This window comes from Mytilus galloprovincialis, chromosome 3, assembly GCF_965363235.1.
Source record: "Mytilus galloprovincialis chromosome 3, xbMytGall1.hap1.1, whole genome shotgun sequence".
Taxonomy (NCBI): domain Eukaryota; kingdom Metazoa; phylum Mollusca; class Bivalvia; order Mytilida; family Mytilidae; genus Mytilus; species Mytilus galloprovincialis.
In genome coordinates, this window is record NC_134840.1 from 16,380,568 (window position 1) to 16,399,793 (window position 19,226).

The 19,226-nt window shown below is 31.4% G+C and overlaps 1 long non-coding RNA gene across 4 annotated transcripts in view; it reads right to left on the reverse strand.

Annotated features, from left to right (window-relative positions):
- LOC143067269 (uncharacterized) overlaps positions 1 to 19,226 on the reverse strand; it is an 87,245-nt gene that overhangs the window by 32,936 nt on the left and 35,083 nt on the right. For 2 of the 4 annotated variants that reach the window (XR_012975902.1, XR_012975904.1), the window contains exons 5-7: positions 7,993 to 8,038; positions 4,098 to 4,159; positions 3,678 to 3,747 (exon numbers count right to left, since the gene is read on the reverse strand). This is a non-coding gene — a long non-coding RNA (uncharacterized LOC143067269). The remainder of the gene's footprint in view (positions 1 to 3,677; positions 3,748 to 4,097; positions 4,160 to 7,992; positions 8,039 to 19,226) is intronic. The other 2 variants (XR_012975901.1, XR_012975903.1) reach the window with 1 other exon arrangement.

The window sequence follows — 19,226 nt, forward strand, 5'->3', positions numbered from 1 at the left end:
TATAAAGAATTAGAGAAAATATGAAAGATTTTAAAGGTTAATATATGCATTGTCAAACCTTTCAGTGTTTTTTTTTTTCAAGCTAAATAGATGGGATAAAGATAAAGTCTCTTAACTTTAAGTGTTGGAGGAACCCTAATCAACCCCTAATTCTTTTAAAAGCCTTAGAGCTATGTTGCCTTGATATTCTCTAAATATTTCTCTTCTAAATTTCATATTTTTTTGTAAATTATCTAGACTCTACAAAATTGATATCTGAAAAGATAAAATGTTTAATAAAAAGAAAGGATCAACATACAAAGTGTTAGGAAGAATATTCAGTCAAAAAATGGTATAACTTAAAGAATCAGTTCAGATAGTGTTCTATGAAACATTGAGTTATCAAATTGATCCAAGGAATGATTAATTACCAAATAGGTCCATTGAAGGATCATATAATAAATCACATTATAGAAGGACTAATTCAGCAAATGGTCCAGTGAGGATAAGTTAATCCAACTGGACAAAAGAAAGGTCAGTTGTGAAATCACAGATTAGATAAGAAAATGGTATAAAAGATGATTAGTTAATACATTTGTTCAAGTATAGATAAGTTAGGATTAACAAATGAGTTCAAAAGAAGATTTTCAAATAAATTGATTTAAGGAAGGATAGCTCTTTTTTTTTTAAATCAGTCCAAGGATGAACCAGCAAAGAAATCAGTATAGGGAAGTAAAATTTATGAAACTTGCCCAAGGCATATCTAAGAAATTGGTCCAAAGGAAAATCATTTCATTTCAGATAGATCCAAGAATTAAAAGATTAATACAAAAAATGATTAGCTGAGAATTTGGTCCAAGAAAATTATTCTTTTTCCATGTAAAATCCTTAGAATTTGTAGGTTATAAAAAAGTCTGGTGGTGACATAAACTAATTATATTATTGAAAATAGCAATAACTACATTTCCAAAAAATTACGCATTGTTTTTTGTTAAGACTCCTATGAAAAAAATGTATTGTTTTCAATTAGACCACCCTTCTATATTAATAATTTCTTACCCTATTCCTTAAATATAGATATAAAATGAGCACAATCATAAATTGATTGGTCACATTTCAAAGCTTTAAAAGTAAAAACCTTGCTCGGAACAAAAAAAAAAACCCCAAATAATTATCCCCTTGACTTTAAAAGTGACTAGTATTAACCCTAATTAGAATCAGCTTCCTTAGTCCTGTATATACCAGGAAATAAGTAGTAGTTAATCAAAGTCTCTTTAATGTTTATTTTTCACCTTCATTATTATTGAAGATATATTTTACTGTAGTAATAAATAACAAACCATTTGTCGAAGATATTGTTATCCATGAATAACAAACTGATTGCTCTAACACCATCAAGTCAAACTTTATTATCAATGATGTCCAGAAAATGGTTTCCATTTTTGTCGAGGATCATCATGGGTTACATTTGTTCCATTCTATAAAGTCCAATCTGATTGACCATTACAATGTCCAGTAAATTACTTCTCATGAGTAGGAAAACATCCTGGGAAAAACTTGGTCACTGAATGATTGTATAATGTGGGTTCATTTATTTTTGTGGATACCAATTATCGTGGTTTAAGGAAAACTTGTATATTTGTGGATATCTAATTTTGTGGTTTTGGACAATTCCGCATTCATTCCTTTCGATAACTTAAAGTTCGTTGGACATTTAATTTTGTGGTTCCCTTGTCCCCATGAAATCCACGACAATTGGTATCCAACGAATAATAATGAATCCACAGTATGTTACTTGTAATATTAATCTAGAATTAACTAGTGACCAAGATGTTATCTCCCTTGTTGGCAGACCAGCTCTTTTCCCCCCTCAATATTTTTTAATTGGCTTGAGAACTGGTCTAAATGAATACAAGTATGATTTAATCAGAGTTTCCAATACTGCATGCAATTGAGATGTGTGGTTGCTGATTGAACACTATGCCAAATATCTGAGATATATTAATTTGAAATTAGAACCAATCAAAACAGGGTAACTGTATGATGTGCAACTTTGGAGTACACAAAGATAAATACAGAAGAATGCTATGTAAACAAATGACTTATCATTCGAAACTTCCTATTGTTGTAGCCAATTATTCAATTACTACATACCTTCAAGTATATCAATAATCTATAAACAGCACCAAAATTAGCATACCTTCTAGTATACTATCAATCTATAATTTAGCACCAAAAATAGCATACCTTCTAGTATACTATCAACCTATAATACAGCACCAAAAATAGCATACCTTCTAGTATACTATCAACCTATAATACAGCACCAAAAATAGTATACCTTCTAGTATACTATCAACCTATAATACAGCAACCATACGGCCTTCAACAATGAGAATAACCCATACTGTATAGTCGGCTATAAAAGGCTCCGACATAAAAAATATGAAACAATTCAATTGAGAAAACTAACGGCCTAATTTATAACAAAACAACTTACAAAAAACAAATATGACAGACAAGAACCAACGACAACAACTGAACTACAGGCTCCTGACTTGTGACAGGCACATATAGAATGTTTGGTTTTATGTCTCACATTGTTTTACTGCCTTTTGGCTTTCGTAACGAGTTTTTCCTGAAAAAGGTTAATCAAGAAATGTGCATTGAAACAAGAAATTTGAGAGTTTGTACATGTCTTCATTATTGTAACTTAATAACCTATGCATGGATTTTGGTCCTGATTGAGAGTACACTAATTGTTGCTTTTTTCTTTTTCAGAGATGAATAAATGACGATGTTGGAGACGAGAAACTTGTTTTGAATGTTTGCAATAAAATCTAATGTGAGAACCTTAAAATATTATTATGAATGTGAGATTTTCCAGCAGAAATAAAATGAGATATGGGGCAAATGTCTATGAGACAACAACCCCAAAAAGGAACCTCAAAAAGTGCTGTTTAGAAATTATGTAAAGGGTTGAGAATAAGATTCTTCATAAATGCACCTGTATTAACCTCTGGTAGATGTGGAGCACTAGATTTGCCCATATTTTGCCTTGGATTTTCATACTTTTTAGTTTTGTGTGTAACTGTGTCGCATTGAGGGATATTTGTTTTGTACCCTTGCTTTGTCAGTATTTGTTTTGTGAGTGAGGAAACTGTGGATGCTGATGGTTGTGTGTTTATCTTGTATCAATCTCATCCCTTGGCATAAAAAACAGGGTTGCTTACTTACTGATATAAAAATGTTTCATGTTGTGGAAATTTTTGGATGACTCCCTCATCAATTGTTCTGTCTTCTGTCTCAGTTTTATTTTTCTGGTTAATTTGACATTTGAATATCCTTTAATTTGGCCTTCCATGTTGTACCAACATGAACAAGCATAACTACTGGTAGAGTTAATAAAATATGTCTGCTGTATGAAATGTAGGTGAATGGTTTCGGTAACCACTATTTAAATAATATCATATATAAGAAATATGGGAGTATAATTGCATAATTTACATTCAGATGGTAATTTGGAGACTTTTTATATCTTTTAAGGTAATTTCTGGCATGGTTCATTATTCATACTTATACGTCACTATTTCATGACAGAAAAGAGATAATTGCAAAAATATTGATAGAATTTTCTAATGTGAGGGTAACACAATGAAAAAGAGCCTTTTCATGTTCATAAAGAAAATGATTCTTACTGTATTTATCTGTCAAACGTGGCATGTAACATTGACAGAAAAGTGGAGGAAACCTGTTTTCACAAAATTTCTGAAAGAAATGAAAACACATTTTAGAGTTGAGATAAAAGACAATTTTTTGTGATCAATATATATGATATTGAATGTTGATTGAGGTAAGGAACCATTAATCTCAAACTGGAAAAATGTCCATGTTACATGCTCTAAATTTCATTAATTGCCTTTGTTCCAAACTGTAGCAAGTTCAAAAATGATTTTTTTTTGTTACAAATAGAAAGACGCCATTTCCAGCAATACTTTGTAAAAAATTTGGAAGCTTATGTTTTTTTTTTTTCTTACAATGTCACACTTAAAGTTACATTAGTTAATTCTTGCCCATATATCTGAACTCCCAAAATAAACGTTAAATAAATAACAAACCTATCACATATAGCCTTTTGTTTTATTCTCTAATTTATATTTATATCTGCCTTGTACATGTTCTGAAACAATAATAAAAAGAAATTTGATTATGTGTCTGTAGTATACAGAAATCATTACTCAATATATTACAATGAAACACTTAAAACAAAATATAACAGTATCAAAATAAATAAATTGATGATACAAAAATCCAGAACAATCATTCACATCACACTTTCTGTAGTTAAATAATATATAGATATATGACAATGACAGCACTCCATACATAATTTGGTCTTAATATTGGGTGACTGTTTGAAAACCAGAACACTGTCAACAAACTTTATTTTCAATTTTTCCACTCTCCTTTCTATCTGACTTATGGTGATTAATTTTTAAGAACTTTTATAATTTTATTAAAATATCTGTGTGTTCTGGTTTCCTTGGCAATAAATAAAAAATATCTGTGAAATGGGATTTTATGCTAAGAACTGATCCTGACCCTATATTTTAATTTATTGATGTTCAACCCGACTTTCAGCATTTCAGAACTATTGGCAAAGGAAGCCACAGTGCCTAAAGTGAATACTGACCTTTGGGAGGAAAAGTAAAATCTGAGACAATCAATGCACCAACTAACTAACAACCTGAGTGTTGCCTGACTTGTGATGTACCGATTATCAGGTTATCTGCATGTTGATATCGTAAAATATCAGCTGCGAGACATAATATGAAGCTTTTTGTCGAGTGAGCGTAGCGAACGAGATCAAAAAGCCTTCATATTATGTCAAGCAGCTGATATTTTACAATATCAATATGCAGATAATCTGATAATCAATTTATCGGGCTATATTTGCGTGTTTCAGAAGTGTTTTCTTTGTTTCACCAGCACACAAAAGATGACTTGATAAGTTCGGGTCAAAGTTATTAACGTCGGTTCAAACATTATGACGTCGCTGATATGTCCGGGTCAAAGTTATTAAGGCCGGGTCAACGTATTTGACGTCACAAAGACATGATACGGAATAATATTAAGAGCTGAACAGAGTGATATAGACAGTGGGACGACCGATAAACAGTAGTTACACCACTCTGTCACTGCTATATAACTATGTCAGTTATTGTTGTTTTATGTTACTGATGCAGTTTTATTCTAATACTTATTTATTCTCATTTGAGTATAATTTGCATAAGTAATGCAAATATTTGAAAATTAAGAAAGTGTTCAAATGAAAACTGAAGGGGGCTCGCGGGTCTAAATCAATTTTTTTAATTTGATATAGGATTTCGCTCTATTTTTCTATAAATGAACTTTATCTTATACTTAATGAATAAATGAAATAAAAAAATGGGGTTACCGTTCATTTACGCTCACAGTCTGCCTTCAAAGAAGCATTCATTTTTGTTAATGTCCTTTTTTTCTGTTGAACTAATAGGAGAAATAGCATTAATATCGAAATAAAAAAAAACTTAATTACAGAAATTGCTTAAATTTTACAGTTATTTAGTTTATGTACTGCTTATTCGAAAACAACAATAAGAAATATAGGTCACCGATGAGTTAAAAAAGATATTTCAATTTTGATGCCAAAAAATGGCATTTTTTGCACCAAAGGGAGATAATTTGGAGCTTTTTCAATGATATTGACATTTAAAAATATTGATTTTTTGGAATGATTTTTGTACCATATGATGAAGTTACAACTACTAAAAGTAATTAATAAAATTTGTAATGAAAAATAAATGTTTAATTTTTTTCTGAAAATCTTGTACCCACAAGCCTCCTTAAATATAAATCAAGGTTGATTTGACCCAAATAGTGAGTAATTGTTTGGTATGTTTTATAGAATTTTATCATTACAGTTATATATACCTCCATGTGATTTCAAGGTAAATGCAAAATTGATGAAAAGCTGTCAATATGTCTGATAATTTTGCTGTGTTCCTTTTATTCCCCAGTATAACACATTACATGCACTGACATTATTATGTCTCTGTTAAAAGGTAAATTTTCTTTGTGCATCAATTTGTTTCAAGGACAAAGAGAATCAACCTGCAGCTGTTTGCAATGTTAAATTGATATTGTTTTACCCATCATGCCCTTCACCGATTTAGACAAAAATGTGAAAAATTAGTTTTATAATTGTCATAAAATGAACATGTACTGATATTTAAAGATTTGAGAGCAAAATATACATATTTCATGATGAAAAAGTATGATGTTTTCTTTTCAATTTTTTTTTCACTTGTGTGCCAAATCAATGAAAGATTTTGTAATGTTTGAACAACAGGCATTAAATGCCAAAAGATTAAAATAATGTCATTGTTTTTGCAGCATTAAATCATTCTGTTAACAATATTATTCTTGATGATATCAGTATGTTTGGGAGTTCCAACAAAAATAGCTTCCTACTGATTTGAAAGTTTTGAGATGTAATCTTGTGGCTTTGATCTCTGTTCAATTATATTCTTTAGAAAATAAACTTAACTTTTTTGTAATTAATGCATTCTTACTGCATAGAAAATGTGCATGGAAGTTATGAATCTACGTCTGGAGATACGTTGATATTGAACAAATGTCATCTCATTTATTTCGGTATTTTCAAGTGTTTCTTTTTTAAGAGGTAAATTGCAGTTCTTATCTACAGCATGAATGATTGGACAGTCAAATTGTAGTTCTTAACTACAGCATGAATGATTGGACAGTCAAATTGTAGTTCTTAACTACAGCATGAATGATTGGACAGTCAAATTTTCCTTCCAGTGGTCAGTTATGATGTTATACAAATTTCTATAAAACCTGTGGCAGTTGAAATATAAAACTGTTCCATTAAAACAGTGATTAACCTTAAAATTGTCAGAGTTGCACCTGAGACATTCTCATTTACAAACCTATCAATTTTCTGACTCTCAGTTATAATATCTATAAACTAAATTAAAACTGACCACATCCCTTTAACAAATATGTTGTCTTTGATGTCAAACTTGCATTAAATGTCAACTTGGGAGAATTTACAAAAAAATATAAACAAATTGATTGCAAATTACCTCTTTTATATAAAAAGCAAAAGTATTAACCAACCAAAATTGAGTGAATGTAAAGTTAATTTCTCCTCTAAATAATTAAGTCCATTCTACCATCCTTTGGTGGAGTGTTTCCCATGAAAAACTGATTCAACCAACCACTTTGATTTACAAAACATGCAAGAAGTCTTCAATGTGAAAAGCATTCACCTAATATTAAACAATAACTGTCTCTTCACATAGTCCTCTAGAAATATTTGAACATGTTACATATATCTTAAAATCATATGCATTTGTAAACATAATGGTTAAGAAATGGTTTAAAAAGCCAGACTCAAGATTCATCATATATAGACATAAACAACCAAGACAGACTTGACTGAATCAATTTTTTCCAAATAACAAAAACAGCATTATGATTTGACCTCTTGATGTCTTTTTATTACTTGTTTGATTGGAATGCTGTGTTAACATGTTTCCTTTTTCAGATTTGTATAGAAATGCAAGCTTTGATACAAGAACAAGATGGTAGACCCCACCACAGTTTGTTTAACTTAGAGAAGGTTGCTGAATTGACAGTTGTTGTCCATTCTTTTGATGTGTTTGAGCTCTTGATTTTTTTTTTTATTACACTTTCCATTTTGAATTTTCATCAGTTTGGTATTTTTGTTCTCATATCTTCTGTCTTAACACATAAGGGAACTTGAAGATATTGGCTAAATACATGACTGAAATGTCACAACAACAAAAGTTTGATCCTTGCTAACACCACATCTGTCATTCCCACAGTACTTGATAAAATGGTTGTGTTAAAGTTTTTACACAACCATACACAAATTGAACTTTGTGGTCTACTTTGTAAAAAGATCATATGTTATTTATAACTCACTGATTCTATATATAGCTGTAAAACTTAGGTCTGTGAACTACACAATCTGAAAATGAGAGTTTGAACAAATGAAATTGTTTCAAATTGTTTTTACAATCTAATGAAAGAAATTTTTTTAAAATGCAACTCCTTGTCATTTAGGGACTATGCTTTGTTATGCTTTCTCTAATTTTTGTGCTATTTTCACATTTCCTGACCGGTGTGAGAAAAATATTTCTTCTCACTAGTGAAAAATCTGTTCTCGGCAAATGATTGGTTGAAATTCAACTGTAACGTTATATTTTCTTGTTTTCTTTCCAATTTTCTTATTGTGAAGTCATGAAACTAGAGGCTCTAAAGAGCCTGTGTCGCTCACCTTGGTCTATGTGAATATCAAACAAAGGACACAGATGAATTCATGACATAATTGTGTTTTGGTGATGGTGATGTGTTTGCAGATCTTATTTACTAAACATTTTTGCTGCTGACAATTATCTATATCTATAATGAACTTGGCCCAGTCGTTTCAGTGGAAAATGTTGGTGAAAATATACAAATTTTATGAAAATTGTTAAAAATTGACTATGAAGGGCAATAACTCCTTAGGGGGTCAATTGACCATTTTGGTGTTGACTTATTTTTAGGTCTTACTTTGCTGTACATTATTGCTGTTTACAGTTTATCTCTATCTATAATAATATTCAAGATAATAACAAAAAAAACAGCAACATTTCCTTAAAATTACCAATTCAGGGGCAGCAACCTAACAACCAGTTATCTGATTCATCTGAAAATTCATGGGCAGATAGATCTTCACCTGATCAACAATTTCAGTTCCTGTTAGATTTGCTCTAAATGCTTTGGTTTTTGAGTTATAAGCCAAAAACTGCACATTTTTTAAAATAGATACCCCCAACATGATTGTGGCCAAGTTTGGATTAATTTGTCCCAGTAGTTTCAGAGGAGAAGATGTTTGTAAAAGATAACTAAGATTTACGAAAAATGGTTAAAAATGGACTAAAAAGGGCAATAACTCCTAAAGGGGTCAACTGCCCATTTCGGTATATATTAAGTAAATATTTAATTATGAGTTGTGGTAATGATTAAAGCTGTGGTTTGATGTTGAATCTGTTGAAGGATCCACCTTCGCCACACTAGTGTTGTACCTTACGACCAACAGCATGAATGATACTACAGACCAATACCAAGATGCCCGATCTTTTCCTGAAATGATCAAGATTCCGCACTGTCCAAGAAGAGAAGGAGCAAGAGAAGAAAAAACCGCTACAACCGCTGATAACCCTAATAAGAAATCAAGACCACCTAGCTGAATTTATGACACTACGCAAAATTAACATAAAGATTTAACAGAGTCTCAACCAATACAATACTTTCCCACCGGTTAAGAAAGAAGAAACCTGCTGGAAGCTCTTACAGATTCAACATCAAACCACAGCTTTAATCATTACCACAACTCATAATTAAATATATACGGATCTACCACTATTTTAATTTCCAAAATGTGCGACGATCATACACTTCGCACCATTACCGACGCAATTGGAAGCAATAACTCGAGGGTCCCAGAGCATAGCCAGTTGTTTGTACAGTATGACCGGTGAGATGGTGTCCAATTTGGAATTCACTGACATGATTATTAGATAACCACAACGTACAATACCACCAAAGACCTCCCATGAGATTAACTACACAGAACGGGATAGATGTCAACCACACGAGATGCTGTTACCATTCAAGAAAACACTAACATTTCTATTTATATATTTTCTATTTCAATTTACTTTCACTTTCACTTTCTATTTATATAACGTCACCATAACTACTATTATGTAACTTACACTTCCGGTTAAATCGCTAAACCGCAAGATTCATACTTCACTGTCATATTTCTTTGTATAATTCTCCTGATGATGCCTATCTACTAGGTGAAACATGTAGACCAAATAAACAGATACTTTGCGGTAAAAACATGAGTGTTGTTGTCTTTATTGTCGACATAATCATTTTATATGTTTAGTGGACTGTGAAAATTAGGTAAAATCTTTAATTTGGCAGTAAAATTAGAAAGATCATATCATAAGGAACATGTGTGTACCAAGTTTCAAATTGATAATGATTTCAACTTCATCAAAAACTACCTCGACCATAAACCTGAAGCAGGACGGACAGACAAGTCAGGAGCCTGTAATTCAGTGGTTGTCGTTTGTATGTTACATATTTGTTGTTCGTTCATTTTTTTACATAAATAAGGCCGTTAGTTTTCTTGTTTGAATTTTTACATTGTCTTACTGGGGCCTTTTATAGCTGACTATGCGGTATGGGCTTTGCTCATTGTTGAAGGCCGTACGGTGACCTATAGTTGTTAATGTCTGTTTCATTTTGGTCTTTTGTGGATAGTTGTCTCATTGGCAATCATACCACATCTTCTTTTTTATATATTGTTACATACCCGCCAACTTTTGAAAGTTCGCATAGGGGTTTTTAGTGCGCGACAACAATTTTAAAGGTTACAATATTTAGCAAAGTATTTTGCACAATCTGGATTGTCTAGAAAAAGTGTCATATTTGTATGATGAACTTTTTCTTAAGTCTGTTTGCATGACTCTAGTTATTGAATCGGTAGAAAAGATGAACATGGAGCTAGCAGACCAGGGTTTATTTTCTTGGGTAAAAATATTAAATGCTTGTTGAAATTTCCAATTTTGAATTATGCACAAAGATGGACCTTTAACAGGTTGGGAACAACACTCCAAATGAGGGGTAACCCTCATTGGAAGAACATTACAACCCACTGTAAAAAATGAGCACCTTTATATTCATATTATTTGATGAAACTTTTCCCCCAAGAACTATGCATCTATCAAGTATTAAATGGTCAAAACATGTCAAAAGAATTTAGTGATGTTTCTCAACTTATATCTTCTTTATTAATTTGACCTCTCATTTAAAAAAAGTTGTTCCAAATATAATGAATTTTCCCACTTTCGAGTTAAAAATCTTCAAAAATTTCTTTCTTTTTTTTTCAACTGTAAAATGACCCCTTGTTTTAGGGACAGTCCCTCATTACAATAAGTATTATGTCAATAAATTAGTGAAAAAAATTACTATTTATTATCTTTATGGTAGTACTGCATCATTGAATTTTGTCAATCAGCCATGCTTTTATCCTTAAGCTGTATAAGAACCTGCTTGCAGATGAAAATTCACCTGCCATGTTCACGATTTTACAACTGGATGAAAACAACACAAGTTCAAAATCTAGCACGTTAGAATAATCTTCAGAGAAAACATTTTTAATTGGCTTGTTAACTGATCATGAGAAACACAGAAGTTGATTGGCTGTACACAATTGTCTTACCTTGGGAACAAAATAAGGAACAGATGATTTTCACTACATCATGTTTTAGAGTTTTTTAACGATACCTTTAATATTTATATTTGTTAATAATTGCAAGGACGCATTATAAAACGTTCTTGATAAGAGTAAAGAGAATGAACACAGGGCGAACATACTATACGGGCGAAAGAACTCAGGACGAACAGCTCAATGGCAAACATGTAAACAGGGCGATTTGTCCCGATACCAAATTCACGTATTTGTACTACAAATATCTACAGTAAAAACATCAAGTTACAAGTAAACAAATAACGTTCATGTAGATGAGATGAAATCTAATAATTTACATAAATAAAAGGGTACTTATTTACGATAGTGATTGTTTTTCAATCCTTATTTACAAATTAAATGATTCAGATGCTTAATCATGTGTAAAAATCGGTGTCAGGAATCAGAAGTTGTTATGAAATTAAATACACGGAAACGAATGCGGCATACAGATGTTCACTGATCTAAATGTCGGCACCATTGGCCTTCAGAAGACTTGAAGTCTTCTTCCACCAAAAATCATTAGAGAAACAGATTCCTACTCTGTGACTCGTGTATTACGATATTTCCCCTCTCTCAACAGTTAAATTTTAATTATTTAAAAAGCTCGGCAAGCCTCGCACTTTAAATATTAAAATTTAACTGTCTCGAGTGGAGAAATATCGTAATACACTTGTTGCAGTTGTGGAATCTATATATCTATATCTTGTAACTTTGTAAGTAAAATTAGTGATGATTTCTCCTCTAACACATAATTTCATTAGACGATTCAAACTTTTTGAAAATTGTAAGCTTTTTCTTTCTATATCAACAGAACCAATCCCAATATTCACATAAAAATTATTCAAAGTGCTTGAAATTACGACGTAATTTCAAGCACTTTGAGTCAGTAACGACAATATTTCAATTCACAATTTATCAGTGTTTTTTGATTTACTAAAGGAAACAAGAAATGAGCTCAAACTGACAGCAAACTAGGTTTCTTGTATTTTGAAAGCTTAGGAGACCAGGCCATCAATGATCGTATGTCATAAATGATAGAAGTGAAAATAGTCAATATCAAACTTAATCTCCATTTTTAAGTCAGTAACAGCATATTCAAATTTGAAAAGCATTGGCAAAACAGTTCTTTAGTTACTGCATGCAAACAATATTAACTACTATTTGCCTATCTACCAAGAACCATAACTCTTAAAAAGTAAAAGTGAAAATTGTCAATATCAAATTTGGCCTCGGTTTTGTCATTAGTATAAACGACATATCAAAATTTGAAATTCATTACCAGAGCAGTTCATAAGTTTTTGCATAGAAACTGTTAGCAGCCATCTGCCTCCCACTGCTCACCTGCAGTATTTCACCATTTACATAACCAAGATTTTTCCTTCCGAAAACCCATTAAAAACGTTGTAATATAATTTTTGTTGATGTACCTTATAAAATTAAAGTATTTCACTTATTTTGTTTTTTTTAAGAATCCTATTAAATATTCATGAACATTTCACATCATATATCATTGCATAAAGAAATTTATTTACTTTGAGTTCTATATAGGTTAATAATTTTGTTGAACCACCGATAAAAGTACTGACATTAGAATTTAGAAAAATGGCATGTCTCACCATCATGACTTATTGTAAGGGAGACAAAAGTGTAAATGCTCGTAGAAACAGAAGAAATAGTGAGAAATGAGACTATTTTGTACAGCACAAAAGAGTGATAACTGTGTCATATATATCATACATCTGACCTGTAGCTCGGATGTCTCTCAGAGGAATTATTTAGGTCTTAAAGATCAGACTTAAATATTGTAAACTTAATTCTCATCATCCACTTCAAGTCTTTCAAAGTATTTTGGTTTTTAGGTGTGGCCATTACCGGTATAGTCTTATTTTAAACTTAGCTATGCAAATTGTAATTTTCACAAACACCATGCTACTTCTCTGTATATTATGAGTTGAAAAATAATTTTACAACTTGAGTCAATTTACACTTTTTATAATTTATAAAAAGGGCTAAAAAGATTATTGGTAGATTTTGGTCAAGTTAAAATTGAGAATGGAAATGGGGAATGTGTCAAAGAGACAACAACTCGACCATAGAACAGACAACAGCAGAAGGTCACCAACAGGTCTTCAATGTAGCGAGAAATTCCTGCACCCGGAGGCGTCCCTCAGCTGGCCCCTAAACAAATATATACTAGTTCAGTGATAATATACATTTTGGGAGCTTTTATATATTTGTAGTTTTTTGCAATTATGATAATAAAAACAGGTCAAAGTTGTTTTGAATTTATAGTACTTTAAAAGATTGAACATTTTTTGGATGTTGTTTATTAGCTTAATCAATTAGATGCCTTTCCCTTATAATGTATATGTTATTTTTAAAAATATTCTAATTATAAACTCATAAATCTGAACTCATTGGATCCAATAGTAAAAGGGAGCAGTTATGTAAGTATCTTAGTACAAATAGGTTACATACACTACAATGAAAATAGTGTCTTATTAATATAACACATTATTCTTATAACGCAATAGAAGTAAAAATTACAAAACCCTTACAGAAATAACTTTTAAGTTCAAGAAAAAGAAAGATGACAATTTCTGACAAGCAATCCAATCACACCCCCTTTGTCTGATTCTGTAGACAATAAATGCTCCTGCATTGTCACTTATTACCATATGCTTACACCCTAAACTATTAAGCGCTGACAAATACTTGTCTTTCAGCCATTTCCCAGACAGATAAAAGCCCTATTACTAATGCTTTCTCAGAAATGTTTATTCACACATGAGAAACCAATCGGCCAGATGGACAACTCTGACTGGACTATTGACAAACTGTTCCAGACAAATTAAAAGAACATGCCATAAGTGATTGACCGAGAATCATTCTTCTGACAGACGTTAGAATATCAGCTTGATCTTATGATGTAATTTGCCAGGATTACAGATCAATCCCATATAAAACCAGATATTGATTTCAATTCTATGTCTTCATGTTTTTTCTGCCATCAAATTTCTACAATGCTGATTAATTCAGTTGGTTTTTTTTTTACATTGGCAGTAAATCAAAAATAAAAAAGTCCAGCTTAGAATCGTTGACAAATATAATCCACGAATCAATTAATTGCTTCGTCTGAAAAAGATAAGTTTTTCTACATCTAGTGGCGCAATGAATGCATAAACAGTTTGACATTTAAGTTTTCACAGATTTCCGAGTTCATTTTCACTACAAATAATAAGATTTAAACCTCGAACACAAAATCTCATTTCGTTTTAAAATCTCTCCAAGGCCTTGATGCAGAACGTAATTAACTTTGCAGGATCATTTGCATCAAGTGCAGCAAGCTGTCACATGGGGTCTGATTTGAATTAGTTTTCCTAATCTATTCAAGTTTGATATTCCCTATTTATGTACGCTACATGCAAACAAATGAAAATGTCCAAAGGCAACTTTAAAGATTCAAATTCATTTTATGAATTTGACTAATTTTTTTCTCTAACTTTTTACTAATACCCTTGGATGGTTAAGTACAATGACTATTAGTCTTCACACATGCAGCATTACTCATCTTATTTCAACCTTGAGAAATATATCAGCTGTTTTCAATGTTTACTTTATCAATTTCTTTGCATGAAAAATAGTACTTTTAAATCAGTATGTAAAGAGAGATTAGCTGTATCTTTTACTATTGACTAAAAAGGAAAAGTGCATAGAACAAGAAAGTGTCCTGAGTACACAGATGTCCCAAATACTTTCATTTTCTATGTTCAGTGGACCGTGAAATTGGGGTCAAAACTATAATTTCATATTAAAATTAGAAAGATCAAATCATAGGGATGTGTACTAAGTTTCAAACTGAGTGGGCTTCAACTTTATCAAATAAAGGGCTGCACTTTAGCGCATGATACGCCCGTTGTTTGAAAGACGACGGGCGTATAAAAATGGCAAAAAAGACTACAATGATAATGAGTAGCAGCAAGAAGATAACAGGGAAAGTGAAGATGGTGAAAGTGACTCTACTGAAAGTTATGATCTAAATGAGGAAGTAGGTGATGAAAGTAAGGATTTCATTGACGACGGGCGTATAAAAATGGCAAAAAAGACTACAATGACAATGAGGAGCAGCAAGAAGATAACAGGGAAAGTGAAGATGGTGAAAGTGACTCTACTGAAAGTTATGATCTAAATGAGGAAGTAGGTGATGAAAGTAAGGATTTCATTGATGATGAAGATAAAAATTTCATTGATGATGAGGAGGCCTCTTCTGAGAATGAAAATGAGGATTTTTCTGATGATCAGGACAGTGATTACAGTGAAGAAGACACTGATGATTAAACCTAGTTCAGCTTTTCAATATTTAGCATAAAAAACAAATATCATTAACATTGGCATATAACATAGAAGTCTTCAATGCAATATAAGGAAAGTGATATATGATTATGGGTTTTAGTAATTCTATGGCTGATTTCCAAATTTTATAGTAGTATGAAAGAAGGTAATTTTCTTGGGGTATATTGCTCATAGTTAGATTCTGTTGAACACAGTAAGGAATCCATACTAAATTATACAAAGATGTATGCAAAAGTTGTTTAAATGGTGCTTAATATGGTGGATAATGATTATTACCTTTTTATTGTTTAGAATATTCACAAGATGATCATATTGATAAATGTTTAGGAGACTTGATTTCCTTATTTTTTTCATAAAATGACACCCTTTAACATTTAAGGAATATTTAGTCACATGTTAGGATTTTCATGTTGTCACTTGTTCACTTATTATGTGCTATTGTAGACTAGTTATGTTTTATAACATTTTTTATTGCGCTCAACCCTTCCACCAAAACCGAACTCTATAAAAAAAGCTGCAATGCTAAGGTATCATTTGTGAATTCAATTGCAACCAATTTTAACAAGAGTAAAACATCCTATATGCAAAAACAGTATTTGATTTTTATCCAAAGCTTAGATCATGAGTAAAAATGTTATCATAAAATGATATATGCCTCAGGGAACAGTTAGTATCTCAGGGACTGCTAATGTGCTTTCATCCTTGCAACCATTCAATAATAGTACAAACGTATGACATTCATGGAACCTATTTTTTACAAGAAATTTAATGTTTTAAATTGAACTAATGATTTTACAAATTTTATGTTTTCATCAGATTTTATTAAGTATTATTGTTACATCAATAGATATAAACAATTCACCAAAGTTTCATGGACATTGGTGAAAGCCTTTTTGAGTTATTGTCCGAAGTGTTAAAAATCCCCCTTTTTTTATGAATAAAGCCCCATAAATCCAAAACTTAAAATCTGAAATTTATAAAAATTGAAAGGGAGCTTACATCAATAGATATAAACAATTCACCAAAGTTTCATGGACTTGGTGAAAGCCTTTTTGAGTTATTGTCCGAAGTGTTGAAAATCCCCCCTTTTTTATGAATAAAGCCCCATAAATCCAAAACTTAAAATCTGAAATTAAAAAAAAACGAAAGGGAGCTTACGTCAATAGATATAAACAATTCACTTAAGTTTCATGGAAATTGGTGAAAGTGTTTTTGAGTTATTGTCAGAAGTGTGGACGACGGACAGACAGACGGACGGACGGACAACGGTATACCATAATACGTCCCATCTAAAAGACGGGCGTATAAAAACTACCTTGACAAAAAACTTTAACCTGAAGCGGGACAGACGGACAAACTGATGCACAGGCCTAGGTGGGGCACTTACTGTCGATTCATTCATTTTTGAAAGTACCAATTTTCCTTGATTGCAGAAAAAATGACTTTTCGTAGATATGTGATTTTCATGGTTTTGCCAAAGTCTGCATACAACCCAATAGAAAATCTGTAGTTCGTTGAACATCTAAATTTGTGGTTCACCTCTACCCACGAAAAACCACAAAAATTGATATTCAATGAATAATGAATCTACAGTACATGAAAGATATTTACTTTAGATTCTATGTCCATCATCAAATATAAAGTAACAAATCTTAGTGCATGCCAGCAATGTAGAAGAATATCCTGCTTATAGTTTTTTCCTCTATTTGAACTAACTGTTGTTATTCAATCATATTGTGTCTGGTATATTATTTAGGAACATCAATTTGCTATAAACTCATACCTTGAAGCAGATAAAATTTATCTTTATCCACATTGAAATTCTGTGGGTTTAGCACAAGATTATATTTTCCTGCACTGATTACATATGGCTTTACTGTCTGAAATCTCTTGGGATGTACAGCCACCAATATTAGAGAATATGTCTGTATGATGTATGAGTGTCAATGAGACAACTCTCCATCTCCATCTTCATGTATCTTTTGTTTAATTAAACAGATTGAATGTTAGAAATAAATATAAAATAATTCTGCATACAATTTGTAATATCTTCTTATTCAAAAGATATGTTTTCAACCACTTTTTATAGTAAGAGAAGCAACATTATCTGCAGTCAAAGATGCTTTCAAACTCATTCAAACAAATATCAATCTTCTATTTTATTAAATTTACACATTCAATTTTAATCCATACTTGGAAAAGAAATACATATATGAATCAGAGAGAAGGGGTCAGGAGGGGTCCTGAAGTCCTGAAATCCTGAAGTCCCGATTTAAATAAATCTAAATCCTGACACCCCGAACTTCAAAAAAAAGAATTCCCTGACCCTGAAAGGGTCAATCTCAAAATCCTGAGCTTAAAAACACTCGGTCCAGGAGTCCCGATAAATGTCCTATCACCCCTCAGAGAGGATTTCATTTTCATAACATAAAAAAAAAATAAACTAAATATTTAACAAAGATTTATTGTTAATGCAATGGCTTCCATTTAACTTTTAAGTACTCTGACTTTTTAAAAGAAGTTCAACCAAACTCCTAGTCATTTCATTTTGCCAAAATGTCTCGAAAAATAAAATCAGCAATTATCAAATGTCAAGACTCGAAGACATTTACAGTAACATCTATCCTATAAAGGATGACTGAATTCTAACCAATAAATCTATAAGACTTGATTATAAATCATTGGTGTCTTGGAAAACAAATTACATAATACAAGTAGAATTAACCAGAATTGCTTCCATTCCAGACAAATCATACAAGTCATTGTAGAATTCCCTGTCATTTTATTACATAATGAGAAAAACTAAACGGATAACACAAATTATTTGGCTTTTGGAATTCTCACCAATAAATATTGGTTACTAACAACTGAAGACAAAACATTCCATGTATAACATAAAATATAAATAAAATCCATTTGCATGTAAGAGCATCATAAATATAGGTTTCGGAAGCTTTTCGTGGTAATTAGAATTCGGTTAATAGTTTGATTTATTCCTTTCAGCATACAGTAATACAAAGCACTTGGCATTTTCACAAATTAAATTATTTTGCTTGGATGCAGCTACCTATTTCTGCCTTATAGATTTGCATTGTACGAAGGATATTGTTTTCAATCAAGTTAATATGAGGAGAACTTATTTTTTTGTTCCTGGAATATTTGACTTTTTTAACAGTACTTATCTTAAGCCAATAACAGCTACAATTCATATTCAAAACACAAAAGAGGATATAAAAAAATCCTCATTCAAGGGCAATCACTCTATGAAGAGTCACAGTCATTTTCTTTGTAAAAGATTACAAACTTTATGAAAAGTTGTTAAAAATTGGATATGAAGGTCAATAACTCGGAGTTAAGGGCTCAATTGACAACTTTAATCATATAGACTTATTTGTAGATCTTATATTTTAATTTTGCAGTTGACAGTTTATCTGTATCTATTATAATATTCAAGATAAAAACTAACAAGAATGTGTCCATAGTACACGGATGC